The 5,744-nt window shown below is 30.9% G+C and overlaps 1 protein-coding gene across 2 annotated transcripts in view; it reads right to left on the reverse strand.

Annotated features, from left to right (window-relative positions):
- The window catches only part of unc-13-4A (BAI1 associated protein 3), a 413,601-nt gene that overhangs the window by 206,030 nt on the left and 201,827 nt on the right, over positions 1–5,744 (reverse strand). The window lies entirely within an intron of this gene.

A 5,744-nucleotide genomic window follows, 5' to 3' on the forward strand; every position in this document is an offset into this window, starting at 1 on the left:
AAATTTTATTATATAACCATATACAATTCAATTATATCTTAAATAATTTTCAAAATATTAATTTTTCAAAATGTATGGACGAAGACTGGTTTGCATTGTTGAAAAGAGAAGCATTTGTGGCGTAGTTTCATTTCCTGAATTTCCTTATAATTTTCAACATATCAGTGATTTAATATAAAAATTATTAGATTATCTAACAAATTAAGTTATACTATATTTAGCAATATATCTATTGAACGTAATTTTTTTTTCTTTTAAGAATAAAAAATTTAAAAATACATGTTATAGCAAAAAGCACTAGAGTTACCAAATTATTTACTTGTTACTCTTACATACCAATATATAAAGAATATATAGCTAAAAAAATATTTCGATTATGAAAAAATCGAATTTGAGTTTTCGACAGAAATCCACCTTTTGCGGTCCCATTGCATAGGATTGCATTTTTTGTGTGTTATGATCTCCTCTTGTGAGATTGTGACATACCGTACATGTCCAACCTACTCACTGAATGAATGAATGAATTGAGCTATACAATGTGAAAACGTAAATTGAAGTACGTTACTACTTGATAAAAATGTAGAGGACTAACACAGAAAACCAAAATTAAAGTAGTGTAGAACAATTTTTGGCCAATCACACGAAACCAATTAGGATAATTTGTAAACAATGTATTTGTCAGAATATGTTTCATTAATATGGATGTTAAACCAGTATTTTGTAAGATGGCTTGCTGAAGTTTTGAGGGAAGATAAGACATAAAAGCTGCCTTTAACCTTCAGGGAAAAAAAACAGCAAATGGGCCTCTCCCCAACTACCTGAGGAAGATAAAACTGAGCCGTCGCCGTAAATCTTTACTGGACATTGCTGGTAATTCGGTTTGCTGAATCAATACCGCTCTGTCACCTTTAGTAGGGCCGGTTTCCCTCTAATGTGCCAATAAAGTGTTAGTGCCTTGGCAAGGAGGACAATTTTCTATTGAATTACATAACACGCCTTTATTATTTTGAAAATAATTATCTGATACTCATTTGATGGTTCTATATTACTTCTCAATTCTCTACAATTAATGAGGTTCTGATGAATTAGGTATATCTTACAATTTACCCTGATATTAAATGTACTGACTCTTCAGTTCTTCCCTCTCAAGGAACAGAGAAGTTAAAAAAAACTTGGATAAAAGTAATGACATGATGTAACACTCATCTATTAATCAACGAGCAACTAAAAGTAATACACAGGAGATATAAGAGTCTTTCTGAAATGAAAATATTTATTTGAAACTTATCGGTGGCAATAAAAAAGCCATATTCGGGTTTGAAGTTTGAGTACTCCAAACGGTATAGGCTACATTGGATTTATTCAGGTCACACTCGAGCATAATTCGTTTACTATCACAAAAACTGTCCATTTTAGGCATTAAAATACATGGCATGAATGTCAGTGTTTTAATCTATTTCTTACAAACATCTCTACCCGTTGCCGTGGTACCGCTGTTCCTTGCCAGGTGCGGTATGAAGTCCTTATTTCTCGGTTCTCGGCGTGATCGTTTACTCTGTCTTTGCTCCCATTATAATTTTCGGAAATCTATTAATCGCCATTCTTGCACATTAGTGAACCACGCTAATACTCTTCTATATGTATTTTCTATTAGCGTTCCCTTCTCTACCTCTTCTGTTATTCTTTTATTCGTCATTCGGTCTAATCTAGTTTTCCTCTGGAATGTCATATCTGTAACTTGTATATGGCTTTCGAATTGTTTAATGCTAGGTCAATTTTCAGCTTCACGTCAGTGTAAGTTTAAAAACTTGTCTATATACAGTCATCTTTGTTTTCGTTGCCACATCCCTTTTCCCGATTTTGGCGGAGCATACATTTGTTGCTGCCCTTATGCGCTGCATAACCTCCCATCATTAGTAATTTGGATTCCTGAATATTAGTCAACGTATTCTAGAACTAAGCATTAAACAGTAGCATTAACAAGTTACAGTTTCCTATTTCCTTGAACCACTTTTTAACACAATCATGTACTTAGATGATCTAGCACATATGTTTTTTTTTGTATGAATTTTCTAATATACACAAAATATATTTAAAGAGAAAAAGTGCGGTGACTGACACAAAAAAAAAGAAATTCAGTCATAAATGTTATTTTTCCTCACTTTTATATTGTTTATAATAATATAATTCACAGCAATCCAAACGATGCATAATTTCTGAATGAGGTTCTACTTGAGATGAAGACGTGATTTACAAGGATCAATGAACTACCATCACGCTGCCAATAAGATACAAGTTGAATCTGTCAGAACAGAAGTGATTGATGAAGCGAGCGGCACCACCCGGTTATCACTCGAGCCTTAGCCATCAATATTCTACTAGATCCCAGATTTAGTTACATTGTGAATAGGGTTAACGGGTAGTTTACTATGATTATATTGTAACTAACGGATAATAACTGACATTATTAACTGTTATTAATTTACTAAGGGATTCATACGAAGAAAAAATGAGATAACTAAAATTATAATAGACCTGTGTGTAAAGATAATTATATTAAACAATAGAGAAATAATACTAAAGGAATGATAAAAAGGCTTCCAGTGATCTATGATCTTGGTATGGTGAATTGTGGGAAGAAGAGTGATGATTTCAGAACAATGCATATAGAAAAAAAAGCATTATTTCTTCAGGGTGCTGGGCAGTATATTAATCTTCTTCAATTCTTTGCCTTTCTTAGAAATTCTTCAGACAGATTAATGTTCTTGAAAAGCCAGCCTCCTAGTAAAGACAAAATACAAGAAAAAAGATAAACATATCCGTTGGAGAAAAAAATAGAATAACTGATATGACATCTCATGAAAGTATCTGAAAAGCTACTTATTTAAAACAATTTTCAAGCATTTTAAAAAAGCGTCTAAATAGTTACATCATGTGAAAGGGTTGTCTTCGAGAAAGTGTGTATATACAGAAGGCCTCGTGCTGCGTGTTCACTTATCTAAGGCATGGACTAGGAAGGAGAAATATTGGCAATAATGGTTTACAGAGCTATAATTCAATTTGTTACAAGTATAAGCCCCTAGCATTAGCAATCATTAGAAATGACGTAACCGAAGGAAACAAGCTTTCGACATTATGACTGCTGGAGGAATCCCGATTCCAAAACATCTTCCATAGTGAATACAAATTGAAGGTAACTAAATCTCATTAATTATAAGTAAGGAATGTGAATGAATATTGAGGACTAAAAACTTCAACTAGTGACGACCTAATATATAATAAAAATGAGAGTGGACCTGCTACCTGACATGCTTCATCATAATAATTATAAATAATAATATTATTATAGATTATGAACTATTGAGAAAAAATATTCCTAAGTCTTATTACAGCACAACACAGAAAAAGGAAACAATTTTGATTTTCAAGAAGTTGAAACGATTTATAAAGACAAGAATAGCAATCGGAGCTTTTAGAATCTATTTCATTTTATTACAATATTTGAAAAACAAAGCAATGCAGCAAATTACAAAACTGACACACACAATTTCAATGTATCATATGCAAAACTGGTAAATATTCTAAACAAATAAAAGATTGTACTTCATCTCACTAATAAAAACTGTTGAATAAAATGCCCAACGGAATTCACTAAAATAGCAAATAGTGTCTTTATAAACAGTGTGTAAGAGTGATAAAACATGGATGAAATACAAATATAATTTACACTCCACAAACATCTTTGAATATGAACAAATTCATTAAAATTTGTTTCCTAATTAGAAATAAAATTAAAATATAAACAATTAATTCGGCCTAAAGTAACCGTAAATAATAAAAGTTGAATTTCCAAGTTTTTTTGTCATATTTTTTTTTTTATGTTTCTCTGAAAGAAGGTAGATCCCTGAGCCCTGATGGAGACCTGAAATTTTGGTTGAAACGTTGGCACAAATAAATAAGTTTTGTTTATTGGAGTATCTTTGCTGACCGAACTCTGGACCATTTTCTCCTCATATTAGTGTACGGTCAAGTATTAAAACCTCAATATAAAATATATGTATGTATAAAATATAATTTTTTACAAATAAAATTAATTAAAAAAATATATTCTTGTAGTTTTATTTTTTACTACATGTTTTTAATGAGGTCTTAAGAATATTTTTTTCAACCGTATTGATTGATAATTATAATTAGGAATTTGTTTATTTGTATTTTGAAGAAAAACATTTTATTGAAAATTGGGACTGAAAATAATTCGTTTGAGAATTACTATACTAATGAATAAGATGATTTATTTGTTAATCGGATTGCAATTAGCTCGTCAGGATAATAATATAAATAATATCCGATAATACCTAGAATGAATTCGATAAATGGACTGTGTTAACTAATTGACACTTAATTAACCAAGACATGTCTATATCAAGTCCCGCTCAACTGAGAACATATTCACGGGACTTGAAGTAATAACCTCCTCGATTCAGGGGAGTTATTTATAACTTTTCCCAGTGCTATTCAAGTATTAGCCTGCCTCATTTCAATAGGCGTTCTACATTCAAAGACATCTCGTAGGTTTAAATATCTTTGAGGAAAACGAATGGAAACGTATTTCAGGAACGCGGGAAAGCATCCAGGCCTGAAACTAGCAACCGCATTTAATCTGAAGGCCTATATTCATCATTAGAAACAGAGACACTCCCGGAATTAAATAATGATAATGCTACGAAATTTATTCTTCTTATCCTTTTGTTCGAAGCAGGGTACCAACATGAGCTGGAAAGAGTTGATTTGAATTTATTGAAACTGTACTCGTTGAGGTGAAAGAAAGATAGGATAGCTGTAAATGATATTGCAATATAATGTAAGAACAGAAGCCTGATGCATGAAATGCATATCATAGAACACAAATCTCCAAATAATTTTAATAATTAGTTTCTATCACACTTAAAACGGAAACATATTTCTGACCGTTCTAAAAATCTTACTAATCGGGCAACGAATTAGGTCTTTTTTTCGCCAATCACTTCTAAACTGTGTATCCTAGCAAAATAGCTATGGTAGTAGCATTAAAAATCAGTTAGCTCTGCGCCGAATGAGTACAATAAAATATTAACTAGATTAAACTAGTAGGTTGTAAACCAAAACACGAAATTTATTTTTAAATTTTGCCAAAACTAAATTATAGTACTCAGATTTCAGGCGGCAATAAAACTGTAAATTCTTAGGTATTTAATTTAAGAAAGTAACGAATTAAAAATTATTGGTCGAATAAGTTCTAAACGGTGAATTTTAGTGAAAAACATACAACAAAATAAACTGAAGGACATTAAATTATACGAGGAAGAAGTCAATTTTACAATTAATGTTAGTAATAAAAATTATTATATATATTATTTTCTTTCGGACCAATCATATTCACTCCCTTCCTATGGTATGAAGAGGAGCGGCATAAATTCTTTTGTCTAAGGGCCAAAATAGTTATTCCAAAATTTAATTATGTCATGTTTACTGTATAGTAAATATTTTAGTATACTATAGTAATAGTCAAAATTTTAACTAAGAAATTTCATTTATGACTAACATTTTAATGTATTATTTTGGCATCGACCCATAGATGTTGTCACCTGGTCGGACTATATTTGATGTCATTTTCCAAATGAACAAAATAAATAAATAAAAATAATATAAATAAAAAAAAAAAATTACTACTCCTTCACAACTATATACTCAGAATTAAACTACTC

The sequence above is a fragment of the Halyomorpha halys genome, unplaced genomic scaffold (genome assembly GCF_000696795.3).
Source record: "Halyomorpha halys isolate HHAL.00 unplaced genomic scaffold, Hhal_1.1 Scaffold522.1, whole genome shotgun sequence".
Taxonomy (NCBI): Eukaryota; Metazoa; Arthropoda; class Insecta; order Hemiptera; family Pentatomidae; genus Halyomorpha; species Halyomorpha halys.